The following is a 21,158-nucleotide window of genomic DNA, read 5'->3' on the forward strand; positions in this document are numbered from 1 at the left end:
TGAGAATACTATGCCCTCCCTCACAGGGCTTTCTGAAATCATTATTATGCATACATAAAGTATAATCATTGGTATATTTAATAATTTTCAACATGCTTATCATGTTTTAACTATAAATTTCTGACTTCTGTGAATACATATCAAAATATTAATATCTTACACTCTGTAAAAAAGTTTAAAAATAAGAACAGCTAATGTTTTTAAGGGTATTAGTGTCTCTTAGGTAGAACGGCATTATTCCACATTCTTGACAAATATTTTCAATTTCATCACACACAATATTTAGTTTTTATTTTAAATAAACTACTCTTCTTACAAAAAGGGGCTTTTCCTCCTCCTTTATAGTCATTAAGTAATGACTGCAACTCTTATCAATAGAATAAAATGCAATGGCATGATCTTAGTATTAGCTTCTGCTTTAAATTGTGGAAGCAGATATGAAATAAATTTTTTCTCTGACATCTACAGGTCAGTAAGTGAACCTTCTGATTATTAGCCTTTAAACGATCATTAAAATTAAAGAAATTGTCTGATCTCTAAAGCCCTATGATTTGGAATCAATAATTTAATTATTTAATTACAGAACGCTCTTGTACACCGGAGATAAACCCACAAATCTCTAAAAGGATTTTAAAGTGTATATTTGCCAGGGCTAAAGAGAGAACGTCTTAACAGCATGGCAGATGACTGTTGAAGGTCATAATCATCCAATTGGTTAGCATATTTCAAGCTATTAGCGCAAGAATCTAATGCAAAATGAAAATTTAACCTTTTCCAAACAAGTGATAATATTAATTATAATGGCGTGCTACTAGTTTTTGCTTTCACTGAAACAATCCTGTTCAAATAATTTAATAAACTCCTAAAATACTCTGAAATAATCTCTATGCAATAACTCAGTATCTATTCAACAAAGGTTTGTTTAAATTTAAATAGTAATAAAGTAAAATGCATTTCCTATGTTGAAGTCTCTTTTTAAGGGTAGCTGAATTTTACTCTCAACATTATGGCTATAATTCAATGCTGTTGTTGGGATGAAAGGATCACACTCTTGATTGTTTTAAGTCCCGAAGAAAGAGTGCATGCTTTAACAAATGTTATAATCCCTCCAGAAAAACACTTCATTCTCCCTCTAACCACTGTGAAAAACAATCCCCTGAAATCGGGTGTCATCCAATGTTCTGAACATCTGAGGATGCAAGAGGAAACAGACTGAAATTGCAGAAAGAAAAATTAAATTATACATATAACTGCAAGTCAGGGACCATATTTGGAAAAAAAAAATACTCTATTTTAAATTCCATTTGCCAATTTTCCAATCCAATTCCCCTTAAAAGGAAGCTAGATAAAGTAAAATCACTCAGGTGAAAATTATGTAATGAAAGTCACTATGAATTCAATTTTCCTGTTTATATCTTTGTGAAAATAGCAGCATTGAACATCAACCTACCAACAGACAGCAACAAAACTTTGAACACCTAAGTTCCATGAGCATAGAATGGTGCCAAGTGGAAGCAGCACATTTATGTGACTGAAGAGTAGTTGTTGTTGTTCAGTTCTATAACCATGGAGTACAATCAACCTCTGTTAAAAACTACAGTCCAGGGCTTCCCTGGTGGCGCAGTGGTTGAGAATCTGCCTGCCAATGCAGGGGACACGGGTTCGAGCCCTGGTCTGGGAGGATCCCACATGCCGCGGAGCAGCTGGGCCCGTGAGCCACAATTGCTGAGCCTGCGCGACTGGAGCCTGTGCTCCGCAACAGGAGAGGCCGCGATGGTGAGAGGCCCGTGCACTGCGATGAAGAGTGGTCCCCACTTGCCGCAACTAGAGAAAGCCCTCGCACAGAAACGAAGACCCAACACAGCCATAAATAAATAAATAAATATTAAAAAATAAAAAAAATAAAAAATAAAAATAAAAAAATAAGTGTGCCAGAAATGGCCACTTTAATTTAAAAAAAAAAAACTACAGTCCATCCCCTAGCTAGTACACGGGGGAAATGTTGCTAATCCTCTCCTTCCTCATTACTTCATCTATAAAATAGAAATAATAATATCTACTTCATAGTGTTGGTAACTGGATTAAGCGAGCTAAAGTACCAAGTGTCTAGCATCTAATCATCACTCAAAAGTGTTATGTCTTCTTCCCTAAGTAATATATTGAATCGAACATATAAGACAAAAAAAAAACAATTAAGATATTTAATAATCAGTATTTTGAATACACTAAAGCAAAAATCATCGGTTAAAAATGAAATGAATTGTGTTCAGAACCCAACAACATATCTTGCTTTACTTCAGGGGTCAGTAAACGATAGCTCAGAAGCCAAATCTCGCCCACTGCTTGTTTTTTTTTATAACCTGTGAATGAAGCATGGTTTTTATATTTTAAAATGTCTGGAATAAATTCATAGAAGAAGAATATTTCATGGCATATGAAACTCAAATTTCAGTGTCCATAAATAAAGTTTTATTTCAGCTCAAACATGTTCATTCATCTACATACTGTGTACAGATGCTCTTTAAGTTACAACAGCAGAGTTGACTAGCTGTAAAAGGGTCCTTATGGCCTACAGGGCCTAGAATAATTACAGTAATATCTGGTCCTTTCCATAGGAAAAATTTGCTGATTCCTGTTCTAGCAAGCAGAATATCCTATCTTCTGCCATAATGTATTTTGTTACATTTTAGCAAGACCTTTAAGAGACTCACTTTTTGATTATAGAGGATTTGTTTTAATTATCTGATAATACACTCTGGACTTTTAACTAATCCATATCCTATGAGATGAGATGATGTCAGGACACTAAAAAAAATGCTTATTGAATGGAGGTATGGATGAAAATTGGGTAGAGGACAAAGCCGGGAGAAAGACTTTTCACAACATTCTTGTACAGTCATTGATTATTAATATATGTAAATATGTTACCTATTCAAAGTATATGCTTATTTTTTAAGAGAGGAGATGATCAAACCCTTTAAGCACAATCTTTTCCTCTGTCAAATTAAGAAAAAATTGTGTATAGTTTTTATAAAAGGAAGAAATATAACATTTATAATTTTAAAAATCAAGATTTAAAAGGCTTAAATAACTAACTCACTTACACTGAGTTAAAATCTACCTAACGTATTCTATTAAAAAAATATAGTTTCTAAGGTGTACTTTTTAATCTAATTAGAATTTCTTAATTACCTTCTATGAATTGAACTAAATATGCATTACCCTTCCAAAGACATAGCCACAAAGTGATATCGTCTTTTCAAGACAAGGAAAAGGAGCAACTTCCATTTGATTTTGTATATAAAACTTCATAACATTCGATTTATGTATGTAAAACTTCAGAGATCATTGATTTGGAGTAAACATTTAGGCATTTTCATAGAACTCTGCCCAACATATAGAATACTGGATACAGGAGCCAGAGGTCTAACATAAGTCTGGAATATCTGGAAGTGGTTGGAGGAGACTAAATTCCAGGACAACTTTCTAGGGTTCTCCCTTCTTCTTACATAATCTTCCTTCTGAGTTATCAACCTGCTCAGCCTCAAAGAAATGGGAATTAGAAACAAATAACTTAGTTGAGAAAGAATCATGAACATGTCCATGGAACTTAGAAGTTGGGAGGTATTTTTAAGTCCGTTATTTCATTCCCTCAACCATTCAACGAAAATACTTAGACTTACTGAGTGCCTACGATGGGTAAGGCACCCAGCTTGAGAGTGGAGAGAAAACAATGAACAAGAGAGACATGGTCCTCCTCTTGAAGACAATGAACAAGAGGTTCTGTTAAAGGATGATGGATACTGAAGATGTCGGCATATGTGTTATAAGAGGAGAGTTAAGGAAACATATAGAAGGGTTTAACCTGGTCCGGAGTTCAGAGTGCTCACTTAGGCATCAGATATACCAAAACTGGAACCATGCAGAGAAGATAAGCATGGTCCCTGTGCAAAGATGACAGAGTTCCACAAAGCCGAGAAAATAACCAAGGAATAGAGATCCAAAGGGTCAGAGTCACCTAAAGAAAAAAGCTGGTAGAACACCAAGTAACAAAGTGAAAAACAGAACTAAATACTGTGAGATATTTTATATTGTTATAAATTGATAATATAACTAGCTAATATGTAAGCAAAGCATTCATTTAAAATATAGTGGTAGTGGTCTTGAAAGCTATTGGCTTACAATTCTTCAAGGGAATTCACTAGAGTTAAGCTTCATGCATAAGAAATTTGGTTCATGATTTAATTTGTAACTTCCAAACAATTATATTTGATATGTAGATAATTATCCCATCTGCCTCTCGGCAATATCTTAGAGAATTAACATTTTAACATACTGCAATTGTGAGGATTCTAAAATCAGAAGACTGAAGTTTAATCTCAGCAAAATATCTTGTGTACATCTCACGAGGGATTATCAATCAGAAGTCTCTTCTGGTATAACCACAGAAAGATAAATTTTGTCAGATTGAATAGCAATTAAAACATCACACTACCATCTTAATACTCTCAAAGGTAAATCTGTGAAAGTAAGAATATAATGAAAAAGAAAATATTGAGAGACAAAAGGAGTCCAGACAAAAAACAAACTTAATTTTTAAAAATTGTAAAGTACATTTAACTTATGTTTTTTTAATCTTTAAGGAACCATTCCATGTTGGAAAAACGGACATCTCCAAGACTTCGTATAAAGTGAAAAAAAGAAATGTACATAATAGACTATATAATCACTAGCATTTGTATAAAGATGAAAAAAGAAATATGCATATATATATATATATATATATATATATATATTTCCTTCCAAATTTGTAGAATGTTTCTTGAACCATATACCAGAAGCAAAGGACCAGCTAAACTGCTTGTCTTTGGAAATGCAAACTGGGAGGGGGTGGGGGGGAGGAGGGAGAATTTCCATTCTATTTCTTCTAGTCCTGTTTGCACAGTTTTAAAATGTTAAGCCATGTGAATGTATTACATATTAAAAAATTATTTTTGAAAAATTATATATAAATTTTTATAATTATATAAAATAGATATTATTATATATTATATATTTTAATTATAAAATATATAATATATATTATATAATTTTAATTATGTAAAAAATATTTATACATATATATTTCAAGTTCTAATAACCCTCTTCCCAAACTAACAGAAGTGTTTTAATTATAAATGAGGTTACAATGATAAACCTAAAAGGGCATCTTGGGGAATTTTAGATTTAGAAGTTGGAAATAAATTTGCCTAATACATCTCTAGTCTGGAAGTGAATTGCTGGATGTCAGAAACTCTCTGATGGTTTGAACATTTTCTTTGATATGATTCCATATTCTCACTGAGTAGTCTTTTCTTCCTAATTTGTTTTCAGACATAAAATTCACTGGAAAAAGAATGCCCTGAGCAGTGTTAAAGCACATCAGAAGGCCTGGCACTTTGATGTCTCATTATACATGATCAAATTTGTTTTGTAATACAAATAATGTCTCCTGTGAGATTAAGCAGTGAAATTTTTCTCAGGATGTGAGCAGTTGAGGAAAAAACTTTGGAATAAAAACTGACCACAAAAATAAGAAGAGTGGGTTTAACTCTGAAGTTTATGAAATGTTTTCCTGGACAAGAGGAAGAGAAAAAAATCAATCCTCATTTCATTCTTAGCAAAAGATTAAAGAAAAAAAAAAAAAAAGTCCAGTGGACTTCTCAAAAGCCTAGCAGGCTTGGAAAACATGATTTGGTTCAAATATATTTCTGTTTTCTCCATACATGCCAAAAGTTACTAGCAGGAATTACAATTCCTGTGAATTATGAGATATTTCCCACAACCCTAATCCCAAAAACAACCATTAAAAAAATTGTCAAGGTTTGGATTTTTACTTTCACCAGAGGCTTTTGGAAATCAAAAAAGAAGGCTTTGGGAGACAAGCAGGGTATAATTATGCAGTGACTGTGATATTAAAAAGAAAGCAAGGGAAGAATAAAGCCTCCGCCATGGGTTAGCTCTGATCTTCACCAGGACCATGAAAGGAACCACCTGGATTGAGAGGAAGAGGGACAGAAAAATGGTAGCAGAGTATGAGCAGAGCCATGACCTTGGGGAAACAGTCTGACTGGGAAGACCGCTAATATCACGAGGGACCAAAGAGAAACCTGGGAGCAAGACTGCACTCCACCTGGCTTTTTTCTTTTAGTGATTTTATTGTGATATAATTCACATAGCATAAAATTTACCTATTTAAAGTATCCAATTCAGTGGTTCCTAGTATATTAGCAGAGTTGTGCAACCATCACCAAACCTAATTTTAGAATATCTTCAGCCCCCCAAAGAAACCCTATACCCATCCACCATGAGCAATGTCTCTACATCCCACTCCCGACCCACCCCAGACCCTGGCAAAGACTAATCTATCAATACTTTGTGTTTTTATAGATTTACCTATTCTGAATATTTCATATGAATGGGCCATACAATATGCAATCTTTTGTGACTGGCTCCTTTCACTTAGCATAATATTTTCAAGGTTCATCCATGTTGTACCTTGTACCAGTACTTAATACCTTCGTATTGCTGAATAGTATTCTTTGGATGGATATATCACATTGCACTTACCCATTCATCTATTAATGGGTACATAGCTTGTTTCTATTTGGGGGCTATTATGAATAAAGCTACTATAAACACCCATGTACAAGTTTTTGCACGAACGCATGTTCCCATTTCTCTTGAGTGTACACCTAGGAGTGGAATTCCTGGGTCATACGGTAAATCTGTGTTTCACCTTTTCAGAAATTGCCAGACTGCTTTCCAACGCAGCTGCACCATTTTACATGCCCAGCAGCAATATATGAGGGCACTGACTTCTCCCCATCCTCATCAACATTTGTTATTATGTCTTTTTACATCATAACCATCTTAGTAGGTGGAAAGTAGGTTCTCACTGTGGTTTTGATTTCCATGCCCATGATGGCTATAATGCTATCTTTTCTTATGCTTCTTGGCCATTTGTATACATTCTTTGCAGAAATGCCTATTCAGATCCTTTGCCCATTTTTAAACACTGGGTTATTTGTCCTTTGATTATTGAGTTGTAAAAGTTGTGCATATATTGTAGATTATAAATATCTAGAATATCTGATATATGTTTTGCGAATATTTTCTTCTGTTCTATGGATTATCTTTTCACTTTATTGATGATGACCTTTGAAACACAAAATTTTTTAATTTTGGTAAGGTAAATTTATTTTTTTTTCTTTTGTCACTTGTACTCCTGATATCATACCATGTGTCGTTATTATAGAGGAAACTATATATCTTCTGAGAGGGGAGCCTAATGAGCTACTTGCCATCTCTGGGCCATATGGGCCTTCTAGTGATAGCAGCCAACAATGTGACATTTATATTATCAACAGATGGACATCTTCCCATAACTCTGAGTGTTTTCCAAGTCACCTCTGCTTGTACCCTGTGGCCACAGCTCAGAACACTCATCAGTCTCTGAAATAGAACATTGGTGATAATTCCTAAGGGTAATGATACAGTACAGAAGGAAAAATCTAAATATCAGGGTCGAGTGAGTGATGAAATCTCCCATTCATAACAAAACCTGTTATTACTATGCTGAAATAGAAGAAAAACAAACAAATCTGAACACACAGATAGAGTTCCCAAGAAAGGGAACAAGTAAAATGGAGAAAAAAATTTAAAACTTTATCAAAGAAAACTGTACTGAAATAAAGGAAACTCAAATCTACAGCAACTTACGGCACACTGTGCACCACAAAAAAATTGATAGTAAAACTAAGATATTCTGGTAAAGTTACTAAACTTCATAGAAAAAGAGTTGTATATATACTCCCTAAGTACAAGAAGGGGGAGATAGGTGTATTAAACTGATCTGAGATTTCTTCAAGAAAATAATCTCTGAAAGCACAGTAGTATCACCAGTATTAAGCAACAAAGAATAACAAAGTACATATCCATGCACTTTGGCCTTCCAGGAAAAGGACAACATGCCTTCTCAAGCATGCAAGAAGCTAAAGAAAACAATACTCATTGGACTGTCTTGGGAAGAGAATAATAATATTTAATGAAATCTTTGCATTTAAGAGATGAATCAAAATAAAAATTCAGGATGGTAGATGTTGTAAGTACTACTGATAAGATAATTATACCCCTAAATAAAGTAGTTAAATTAAAATTATGAGGGTAGAATGGAAGGTGAATATTAGAAACCTTGACATTGCAAAAAAAATTGTTTTGAAGAAACCAAATCGGGAGGTGAAAGTGCAAAGCAGTGCAATGATATTTATTTCCTCATCCTTCATTGGACAGACAACAGATGTCCAAACTTGAAACACAATGTTATTACATTTTAGAAGACATTTAAAATATAATACCTCTTCTTGTAAACATTTGCTTCAAGTGCAGCAATACCTTCAATTTCAATTAAATTTCTTCGTATTTATAAATTCTCAATAATTCTGATTTCAGAAAAAATTAACTTAGTATCTTTCATTTTAAAATGTTTTATAGATAGCATGATTTCACTTCAGTAAAATTTTCTCTCTCATCCTTTCCCCATCCATCCATCCATCCATCTTTCTACCTATAGCTACATCTATATCTGTATATAGAGATGTCTAAAATTATCATATGATAATGTTATTTCTGAGTGGTTGAGTGAGTTTCCTTATTTCCATTTCTCTGTATTATCTTTATATCTTAAATAAACATGTATAATTTATACAAAAACAATACAGCTATTTTTTAAAACATTATTATTAAAAATTTGTAATTTCATAAGGTAACATATTAAAAGTAAACTCCAGTCTGGTAGAGCCCAAGGAAAAGTATTTTAAGGTAGCACTTCTCAAATTTTAAAACAAATACAAATCAACTAGGAATCTCATAAAATGCAGGTTCTAATTCAGTAGGTCTGGACTGGGTCCAAATTTTCAGCATTTCTAGTAAAGGCCCAAGGCCATCCACTGAGCAATAGATTTTAAGGAATTTCATAGAGTTGCTCATTAAATAAGCAGAACTTTTATTATAAGCCATGAAAATGAGTATATGAGGGGAATTAGAGAAAACAATAGTAACTAATAAATAAAAATACTAAAAACCTATTCTTGGCATTGAACTTCTACAGTGAGTCACTTAAGGAAGATCTGTTTTTACAGTTTTTTTAAATATTCTTTTACCCAATCAAATGGGCAGAAGATCTAAATAGACATTTCTCCAAAGAAGACATACAGATGGCTAAAAAGGACATAAAAAGATGCTCAGCAACACTAATTGTTAATGAAATGCAAATCAAAACTGCAGTGAGGTACCACCTCACACGGGTCAGAATGGCCATCATCAAAAAATCTACAAACAATAAATGCTGGAGAGGGTGTGGAGAAAAGGGAACCCTTTTGCACTGTTTGTGGGAATGTAAATTGGTACAGCCACTATGGAGAACAGTATGGAGGTTCCTTAAAAAACTAGAAATAGAACTACCATATGATCCAGCAACCCCACTCCTGGGCATATACCCAGAGAAAACCATAATTCTAAAGGATACATGCACCCCAATGTTCATTGCGGCACTATTTACAATAGCCAGGTCATGGAAGCAACCTAAATGTCCATCAACAGATGAATGGATAAAGAAGATGTGGTACATATATACAATGGAATATTACCCATAAAAAAGAACAAAATAATGCCATTTGCAGCAACATGGATGGACCTGCAGATTGTCATGCTGAGTGACGTCGGACACAGAAAGACAAATATCATATGATATTGCTGATATGTGGAATCTAAAAAAAGGGACAAATGAACTTATCTACAAAACAGAAATAGAGTTATGGATGTAGAAGGCAAGCTTGTGGTTGCCAGGGGGTGGGTGGGGGGAGGGATAAATTGTTACTACTATATAGAATAGATGATTAATTTGTAATTTTGAAAGTTCATTTTCTTCCATTTTTCTCAATTGTGACTCCATTTTTTTACACATGAACTCTAGGTGAAATACTACGTGGGAAAATTCACTGGAGAAAAGAAACAGAATTATTCTGCAGGAAATAGGCCCTGCGCCAGAGAGTGAGAACTGTCTAAGGAGTAAAACTTATAAAAATTATACACAATTTTATTATGTGACTTGAAGCATCATGTCGCAAACCCCAAATAATCTATCTATAATTTAAAATAAATCCTTCTAAATCTCTGACAATATACTAAAATCCTAGACCTATGTTTCTCAAATAGCCTCCAAATCTGTTAGGGAATTTGTTCAAAATGGACATTCAGGGGCTGGGGCACCAGGCGCCAAATATGGGCTTTCAACAAGTGATGCATACTAAAAACTGAGAACATGAACATGGAAGTCTGCTACTTAGATTCATTCGAGTATTTATTTTTTATTGCTAGCTGAAAGCAGAGTTTAATTGGATAAGGCCTGGGTATTTTGGTAGAGGTTAAGCTAAACAGCAAGTTATAAAAGTCATCATAAACCTTTGCAAGAAGGAAGAAGTTCAGTAGGAAACCTCGTGGGCCCTGACACCTGAATATTTTCAGCAGAAAGCAGATGAGCAAGAAAGAAGAGGGCAGAGTGGCAAAGAAATGTAGGTGAGAAGGCCCCAAAGACAGACCTCGTGTTCTCACAGATGTTCTAAGACTAGCCTGTTTCTTTCTTTAGTCAAACAAACTAGAGCTAGAAATGGTCTTCTGGTTCAGTCCCACTGGTTTACAAATGAAGAGACTGAGAACCCACAAAGTTAAATGGTTGTGCTAATCTAGTTTCATAAAGATGTAAACAAAACCCAGGTCTCCATTTCCTTTTAGCTATACCTCTAACATATACCACTTGATTTCTCAGAAGTCTATTTTCTCAATAGATACAGAAGAAAATGTATTTATAAGTATATCCTTTAAAATCAGTTAATGCCTCTAGTGTATATTCTCTATCTGTTCAAAATCTTTCTTAGGAGCATAGGACTATATATATATTATAATATATTATACTGTTATATAATATATGTTATGTATATGTTATATATATATAATGACATATATATACTATCATATAACATATATGTTATTTTATAATTATATAATAGAACATATTTTATATATATATATATGTTATTTCTAAATACATGGCTCCGAAAATAACGAGATAACAAAAGAATGGTGATAGGATAGGTATAATAATAATATTCTTGCTGCCACTATGTGAATTTCAGTATCCCTCTCTGCTCCTTAATTCTCTTCCTTGAAAACCATAACTTTATAACTCTAAGGACTAAGCAAAATAATCACAAGCCCAATTATGAAATATACTCCAACCATACGTTTCTTCCTATAAGCTCCACATCAGGATGATTTTTTACTGAACTTTTAATACACTTTAGCCTATCACTGGATAGTTAAAAAAAAAATTTTTGATACCTTACATTTTTTGAGTATTCAATAGAAATCAACAGCTTGTGTCAAATTCAATCCCACTCCCATATGCTTATTATCATCTTAAAGGGGAAAAAAAGCATTGCTCAAATAGACTAAATTTCAAAATGTATGTACTTTCTCAGCAGGAGTGAGAGAAAAAAATTTTTAACTCAAAGATTCTGGCAAAATCATTTGGAAAATCAAACATTTGGATTGTCTAGATTCCTCTTAAGTGTTTTGCTTCCAGTACCATGTGAAAGAAAAAACACAAAATGAAGATTGGTTATTTTAAACATCACACATTTTGTGATCACTCTGTCAGAAAAATGTGGATTTTTATATTACATATAATTTCTGTTAGATATACTATTATACCAAAAGATTATCAAAATCAAGGAAATAACTTCAGCCTTGTAGTCTTTCGACGTCATCACTTATGTTAACATATATGACCTCATTTAGGATTTTGAATGTAGACCACATTTATATTTTATCCAAGTACACAGGCTTAAAAACAAACACAAGATCATGTGTACAGGTTCTAAAATAAATCAGCCAGCAGACACCAGTTCTGCTCTGTTTCTCACTTCTATTCCCTTTCCCCTTAGTTATCATGGGAACCTCTGTTTCCTTCAGGTAGATGCTTCTGTTCTCAGAACCAGAGGCTTGGGGACAGTAAAAGGAAAAACAACCAAAACCAAAAAACAAAAAACATGCTAGGAAGAAGAGGGATTGTTGAGAGTAAATTCAAGTTGACCTCATGGGACATTTAAAAGTGACATGGGAAAACTATGTTCCTAATGAAAATTTTTTTTCCTACATACAAGCAACTGTTCACATTCACATATTTATGATTCATGAGTTCTGATACTTGCAGAAGTTGTGCCAGACCATGCTCTCTCAGTTCAAGGTGTGTGTTTTTACAGCACTGCCCCTTGGGGCGGGAGTCACTGAAAAAAGTGGATGGGCTCATCAGGGCCTCCAGGAGACATGTCGAGCTTAGAAGTTCCCTGTTCTTGCCTCTTCCAGGACTGAACACTTAGATATTGATGGGGATGTACTCATGCTTAAACACCCTCTGAGATCATTCCATTTATTTTAAATCCATAACTTGTGTTGAATTATTTTCACCAGATTGTAACACAAAAGCACTGAGTAATAAGGGCTGTTTTTGTTTGGATTTGAGGGACAGAACAAATTTTGAATTGTTTGCATAAACAGTGGAACTAGAGGGAACAGGAGAGCTGGTGCATGACAGGTACACGTGGGGCTTTGGAGATTTTGAAGACGGGAGAACAGTTTTAAAAGGAGAGGGATTCTGAAGTGCAGAGAGAGAATTAGAGAAATAAATTCTGACTACTTTGCTATTTCATTTAGATCGTGGTGACTGCAGTGTTTTGTAAGCTAAGGACATGAAAGTTAGAATCATGTAAAATTAAAATGCAGGCGTTCCTTAAAAGGTACTTTCTTCTATGCCCCAGAGAGATATCTTCTAAATCATCCATGAAAGATGAACACCAGCATTGGCAGTCAGACTTAGTGTTAGGGAACCCACTTCCTTCATTAGGATGAAGTCTATTCCTAAATACAAGATAATTCTTCCTCTATGTGTTTTCCTGCAGCTTTTTATTCTCTTAGTGTTGCCCTGAATCATGAACAAAAAAAAAAAAAGTTTCCTTTTTCAATTGCATTCATTTAAAGAACATCCATCGTAAGCTACATTTAGTGCTAGGTAAAAAGGCTACCACATCAAGTTAAATAAACATGGTGGTCACTTCCTTGAGAAGCTTAAATATCTCCAGGCATCTGAACATAGATAGATCTCATACACACTCTCCACCCTTGCATTTTAATTCAGAGAGTGTCACCCTTCTACCTGCCCTGGTTGGTACCCTTTGTGAATTGGTGCACCTATAACTAACCACAACATGTGAGACGAATTTTGAGGAGTCCATAATGCAGCAGGAATCCAGGCACTATTACTAGATTAAAAGTCATGTGATTTGGGATTCAGAAATATTTATAAACACGATGAACCTCAAACTCTTGCCAGTTCTTCTGTTCTTCCTATCCTTGTCTATCAAGTCACCACAGTACTTGCCTCCCCAATTCCAACCCCTCCCTAGAATCAGAATAAAATAGGTTAAAAAAAAAAAGAGAAAGCAAGATAGATATTTTTATGCCAATGAGAAACAAAGAGACCATACACTAATTCTAAAACAACACTCCCCAATTCTCTCCACAGCTGTGCCCACCCCTACATTATATTTGTTCCTAAAAACAGGAATTACTGACTGTTCTATCATTAAAATCATGAGTTTTTTCACTTTCTGGGTGTCTCTGTATTAGTTCATAAATACTTCATGGTACTGTTTTAGAAAGACAAAGACGGCATAAAAAATCTTTTTTCTACAAAATTCTAACAGTATTTGCATCATAATTTTGATTATGAATTAACCAAAACATAGCAAATATCACCCTACACAATTTCTTAAGGAATATAATGATCTCGGTGTACATTCCCACCAAACTTTATCACCTGTAGCAGGCAGCCTGGTGTTAATTAACAGTCATGAGGTAATTTTTCATGGTCCCTGTGGATATTCTCCTCTTACAAAGTTTATGATTCAACATTATCTCTGTGTAGAAAAAAAAAAATGGTAGGCTGATAAGAAGAATGACAATCTGGCCCAGCACATACAGAGAATGTATTAATTAACAGCAAAGTAATTCCATTCTGCTTAGCAGAGCCCCACCTAATCACATCAAAGTGATGAAAAATACACAAAAAGAAAAAAAAAAAACTTTTGAAAAATTATAAAATCACTCAAAAGTGAGGGGTGGGTAAAAAAAGTTCATATTTTAGAAGTCTTATTTGTGAACAAGAGCAGGTAATTTACTTAAGAAAATCAGTTTTCCGGTTATCTACCTTCTTTTAAATGAAAACGTGCATCATTCACTATTTTAAGCACATCTTTTGTTCCCTAGGAAATCAAACTTCTTTATCAAAGAATACCTTTCAGGACTGGTTCAAGATGGCGGAGTAGACGGACATGCTCTCACTCCCTCTTTAGAGAACACCAGAATCCCAACTAATTGCTGAACAATCATCAATAGGAAGACACTGGAACTCACCAAAAAAGATACCCCACATGCAAAGACAAAGGAGAAGCTGCAATGAGATGGTAGAAGGGGCACAATCACAATAAAATCAAATCCCATAACTGCTGGGTGGGTGACGCACAAACTGGAGAACACTTATACCACAGAAGTCCACCCACTGGAGTGAAGGTTCTGAGCCCCCCGTCAGGCTTCCCAACCTGGGGGTCCGGCAACGGGAGGAGGAATTCCTAGAGAATCAGACTTCGAAGCCTAGCAGGATTTGATTGCAGGACTTCGACAGGACTGAGGGAAACAGAGACTCCACTCTTGGAGGGCACACACAAAGTAGTGTGCGCATTGGGACCCAGAGGAAGGAGCAATGACCCCATAGGAGACTGAACCAGACCTACCTGCTACTGTTAGAGGGTTTCCAGCAGAGGCGGGGGGCAGCTGTGCCTCACTGTGAGGACAACGACACTGGCAGCAGAAGTTCTGAGAAGTACTCCTTGGCGTGAGGCCTCCCAGAGTCCACCATTAGCCCCACCAAAGAGCCCAGGTAGGCTGTTGTGTTGGGTCACCTCAGGCCAAACAACCAACAGGGAGGGAACCCAGCCCCACCCATCAGTAGACAAGCTTATTAAAGTTTTACTGAGCTCTGCCCACCAGATCAACAGCCAGCCCGACCCACCACCAGTCCCTCCCATCAGAAAACTACCACAAGCCTCTTAGATAGCCTCATCCGCCAGAGGGCAGACAGCAGAAGCAAGAAGAACTACAATCCTGCAGCCTGTGGAACAAAAACCACATTCACAGAAAGATAGACAAGATGAAAAGGCAGAGGTCTCTGTACCAGATGAAGGAACAAGATAAAACCCAAGAAAAAAAACTAAATGAAATGGAGATAGGCAATCTTCCAGAAAAAGAATTCAGAATAATGATAGTGAAGATGATCCAGGACATCTGAAAAAGAATGGAGGCAAAGATCAAGAAGATGCAAGAAATGTTTAACAAAGACCTAGAAGATTTAAAGAACAAACAGAGATGAACAATACAATAACTGAAATGAAAACTACACTAGAAGGAATCAATAGCAGAATAACTGAGGCAGAAGAATGGATAAGTGACCTGGAAGACAGAATGGTGGAATTCACTGCTGCAGAACAGAATAAAGAAAAAAGAATTAAAAGAAATGAAGACAGCCTAAGAGACCTCTGGGACAATATTAAACTCAACAACATTCGCATAATAGGGGTCCCAGAAGGAGAAGAGAGAGAGAGAAAGGACCCGAGAAAATATTTGAAGAGATTATAGTCGAAAACTTCCCTAACATGGGAAAGGAAATAGCCACCCAAGTACAGGAAGCTCACAGAGTCTCATACAGGATAAACCCAAGGAGAAACACACCAAGACACATAGTAATCAAATTGGGAAAAATTAAAGACAAATAAAAATTATTGAAAGCAGCAAGAGAAAAATGACAAATAATATACAAGGGAACTCCCATAAGGTTAACAGCTAATTTCTAAGCAGAAACTCTACAAGCTAGAAGGGAGTAGCATGATATACTTAAAGTGATGAAAGGGAAGAACCTACAACCAAGATTACTTTACCCAGCAAGGATCTCATTCAGATTCAACAGAGAAATAAAAAGCTTTACAGACAAGCAAAAGCTAAGAGAATTCAGCATCACCAAACCAGCTCTACAACAAATACTAAAGGAACTTCTCTAAGTGGGAAACACAAGAGAAGAAAAGGACCTACAAAAACAAACCCAAAACAATTAAGAAAATGGTAATAGGAACATATGTATCGATAATTGCCTTAAATGTGAATGGAGTAAATGCTCCAACCAAAAGACACAGGCTTGCTGAATGGATACAAAAACAAGACCCATATATATGCTGTCTACAAGAGACCCACTTCACACCTAGGGACACATACAGACTGAAAGTGAGGGGATGGAAAAAGATATTCCATGCAAATGGAAATCAAAAGAAAGCTGGAGTGGCAATACTCATATCAGATAAAATAGACTTTAAAATAAAGAATGTTACAGGAGACAAGGAAGGACACTACATAATGATCAAGGGATCAATCCAAGAAGAAGATATAACAATTATAAATATTTATGCACCCAACATAGGAGCACCTCAATACATAAGGCAACTGCTAACAGCTCAAAAAGAGGAAATCGACAGTAACACAATAATACTGGGGGACTTTAACACCTCACTTACACCAATGGACAGATCATCAAAACAGAAAATTAATACGGAAACACAAGCTTTAAATGACACAACAGACCAGATAGATTTAATTGATATTTATAGGACATTCCATCCAAAAACAGCAGATTACACTTTCTTCTCAAGTGCACATGGAATATTCTCCAGGATACATCACATCTTGGATCACAAATCAAGCCTCAGTCAATTTAAGAAAATTGAAATCATATCAATCATCTTTTCTGACCACAACGGTATGAGATTAGAAATCAATTACAGGGGGAAAAAAACGTAAAAAACACAAACACACGGAGGCTAAACAATATGTTACTAAATAACCAAGAGAACACTGAAGAAATCAAAGAGGAAATCAAAGAATACCTAGAGACAAATGACAATGAAAACACGATGATCCAAAACCTATGGGATGCAGCAAAAGCAGTTCTACGAAGGAAGTTTATAGCTATACAAGCCTACCTCAAGAAACAAGAAAAATCTCAAATAAACAATCTAACCTTACACCTAAAGGAACTAGAGAAAGAAGAACAAACAAAACCCAAAGTTAGTAGAAGGAAAGAAATCATAAAGATCAGAGCAGAAATAAATGAAATAGAAACAAAGAAAACAATAGCAAAGATCAATAAAACTAAAAGCTGGTTCTTTGAGAAGATAAACAAAATTGATAAACCATTAGCCAGACTCATCAAGAAAAAGAGGGAGAGGACTCAAATCAATAATATTATAAATGAAAAAGGACAAGTTAAAACAGACATGGCAGAAATACAAAGCATCCTAAGAGACTACTACAAGCAACTCTATGCCAATAAAATGGACAACCTGGAAGAAATGGACGAATTCTTAGAAAGGTATAACCTTCCCAGACTGAAGCAGGAAGAAATAGAAAATGTGAACAGACCAATCACAAGTAATGAAATTGAAACTGTGATTAAAAATCTTCCAACAAATAGAAGTCCAGGACCAGATGGATTCACAGGTGAATTCTATCAAACATTTAAAGAAGAGCTAACACCCATCCTTCTCAAACTCTTCCAAAAAATTGCAGAGGAAGGAAAACTCCCAAACTCATTCTATGAGGCCACCATCACCCTGATACCAAAACCAGACAAAGACACTACAAAAAAAGAAAATTACAGACCAATATCACTGATGAATATAGATGCAAAAATCCTCAACAAAATACTAGCAAACAGAATCCAACAACACATTAAAAGGATCATACACCATGATCAAGTGGGATTTATCCCAGGGATGCAAGGAGTCTTCAATATATGCAAATCAATCAATGTGATACACCATATCAACAAATTGAAGAATAAAAACCATATGATCACCTCAATAGATGCAGAAAAAGCTTCTGACAAAATTCAACACCCATTTATGATAAAAACTCTCCAGAAAGTGGGCATAGAGGGAACCTACTTCAACATAACTAAGGCCATATATGACAAACCCAGAGCAAACATCATTCTCAATGGTGAAAAACTGAAAGCATTTCCTCTAAGATCAGGAACAAGACAAGGATGTCCATTCTCACCACTAGTATTCAACATAGTTTGGGAAGTCCAAGCCACGGCAATCAGAGAAGAAAAAGGAATACAAATTGGAAAAGAAGAAGTAAAACTGTCACTGTTTGCAGATGACATGATACTATACATAGAGAATCCTAAAGATGCCACCAGAAAACTACTAGAGCTAATTAATGAATTTGGTGAAGTTGCAGGATACAAAATTGATGCACAGAAATCTCTTGCATTCCTATACACTAGTAAACAAATGAGACCTAATGAAACTTCAAAGCTTTTGCACAGCAAAGGAAACCATAAACAAGATGAAAAGATAGCCCTCAGAATGGGAGAAAATATTTGCAAACAAATCATCGGACAAAGAATTAATCTCCAAAATATATAAACAGCTCATGCAGCTCAATATCAAAAACACAAACAACCCAATCAAAAAATGGGCTGAAGACGTAAATAGACAATTCTCCAAAGAAGACATACACATGGCCAAGAAGCACATGAAAAGCTGCTCAACATCACTAATTATTAAAGAAATGCAAATCAAAACTACAATGAGGTATCACCTCACACCAGTTAGAATGGGCATCATCAGAAAATCTATAAACAACAAATGCTGGAGAGACCGTGGAGAAAAGGGAACCCTCTTGCACTGCTGGTGGGAATGTAAATTGATACAGCCACTATGGAGAACAGTATGGAGGTTCCTTAAAAAACTAAAAGCAGAATTACCATATGACCCAGCAATCCCACTGCTGGGCATATACCCAGAGAAAACCATAATTCAAAAAGACACATGCACCCCCAATGTTCATTGCAGCACTGTTTACAATAGCCAGGTCATGGAAGCAACCTAAATGCCCATCAACAGACGAATGGATAAAGAAGATGTGGTACATGTATACAATGGACTATTACTCAGCCATAAAAAGGAATGAAATTGGGTCATTTGTAGAGACGTGGTTGCATCTAGAGACTGTCATACAGAGTGAAGTAAGCCAGAAAGAGAAAAACAAATATCGCACATTAATGCATGTATGTGGAACCTAGAAAATGGTACAGATGAACCAGTTTGCAGAGCAGAAATTGAGACACTGAAGTAGAGAAAAAACCTATGGACACCAAGGGGGGACAGCGTCGGGGTGGGGAGGGTGTGATTAATTGGGAGATTGTGATTGACATGTATACACTGATGTGTATAAAATGGATGACTAATAAGAACCTGCTGTATAAAAAAATAAATAAAATTAAATGAAAAAAAAGAAGAATACCTTTCAGAATTATTAAGAAAAAGCAATGAGATCTAATTATTCTTACGTGGAGAGATGTGAGAGATTGCACACTCTGACAGGGAATGCTCTGTAATATGTTACCTCACTGTTTTCAACAAAATGTTACAAATTTGCATCCTGGTAAAGTGGGGGGTGTCTAATACTTTCCACAAAGCACTCTTTAACTGCAAGCTGATATTGTAATAGAGTGAGTGATTAACTTTTATTTCTAATCAGAAAATAACATGATACAATGAAACCGAAGACATTTCTTCAGTAACTGTAGTCCCACATCCTATGCATTGCCAAAGAAATTATATATGCAACTCTCATATACCATAGAAAAATGTGCATAAAGGTCAAATTGAATCAAATGGTGAAATCTATTAAAATCGACCTCCAATTATCAATTAACAAGGAAGATCATAAAGTAAGGATATTATATCTGTATCATTATTTTATAATTTTTAAATTTGCCTTAACTTGTGTGGGTTTTTTTTCTTTCTTTTTTTCTCTTTCTTCTCCCTTCCGGTTTTTGGGGGTTTTTTTTCTTTTTTTTTTTTTTTTTTTTTTTGGTTTTTGTTTTGGCCTGCAGCTGTTGCAGGAAAATGGGAGCAATTCTATTCCCACAACCAGTGCAACAAGCCAAGTAATATGTACTTACCAGAATCTCTAATGTCTTTGGGGACCTGGTCAATGATTTTCCAGGAAATAGAACAAAAACAAATAGGCTATGAACTAAGAGGAAGACAAAATGCTGAATTAAATAAGCTCACAACCAATCTCTTATACTTGCCTTTTGTTCAAGTATTTTTCTCATGGTTTTCTATTTACTTCTCTTTTTACACAGTCAAAATGTGTTTTCTTTCAGAGTTGAAATTTATTTTTAATTATTTTGTGAAAATACAGTAAAACTGAAAAATATTCACTGAATCAAATGTACCAGCTTCTGAATGTTTTCTTAGTATGCATAGAAAATTTAGTTATAAATCTCTAATTGTAACACACAGGTTTATATACAGTTTTATGAAAAGGTGATAATACATGGTTATTCTTCTTAATGCAAATAATATCTTCAGAGGGACATATATTTGAAATACATGTAAAGAAAAGCCATGCCTAAATAAAAACTAAAGAAGTAAACAATAGTTGTTTTACTTGGGGAAAAAATTCACTGAATATTCTCCTTAAATTGATCACACCTAACTAAGAGCTTTTTAAGATCACCTGAAGGTGAAGTGTCTTTTCAACAATTCTTATATATATATAAAATCTAATTTTTAATATAGGTCATAGTAAATAAGTGGAATGTTGTTTTTGTTATTTAATGTTATTATATATGTGTGTGCATGTGTATATATATTTGTTAAACTTGGCAATAAATACAAAAGGACATATTTCCATGCTGTTAAAAATTACCTGAAAACATCATATTTTGTGCCTGCACAGAAATTCATCCCATAAATATACATATTCTATAAATTAGTAAACCATTCCTCCAATTTTGAATATTTAGCTTGTTTCCAGTATCACACTATTAAAACAAACTGTGAATAATAAGCATCTTTATGTGCTAAGTTCTTGCTGCA

The 21,158-nt window shown here is 34.9% G+C and overlaps 1 protein-coding gene and 1 non-coding gene across 7 annotated transcripts in view; one reads left to right on the top strand and one right to left on the bottom strand.

Moving 5' to 3' along the window:
* KCNT2 (potassium sodium-activated channel subfamily T member 2) overlaps positions 1-21,158 on the bottom strand; it is a 369,675-nt gene that overhangs the window by 295,442 nt on the left and 53,075 nt on the right. The window lies entirely within an intron of this gene.
* LOC114235972 (U6 spliceosomal RNA) lies at positions 3,886-3,990 on the top strand. Its single transcript, XR_003622038.1, has one exon. It is a non-coding gene; the product is annotated as a U6 spliceosomal RNA (small nuclear RNA).

Source organism: Balaenoptera acutorostrata, chromosome 1 (assembly GCF_949987535.1).
Source record: "Balaenoptera acutorostrata chromosome 1, mBalAcu1.1, whole genome shotgun sequence".
In the NCBI taxonomy this organism is placed as follows: domain Eukaryota; kingdom Metazoa; phylum Chordata; class Mammalia; order Artiodactyla; family Balaenopteridae; genus Balaenoptera; species Balaenoptera acutorostrata.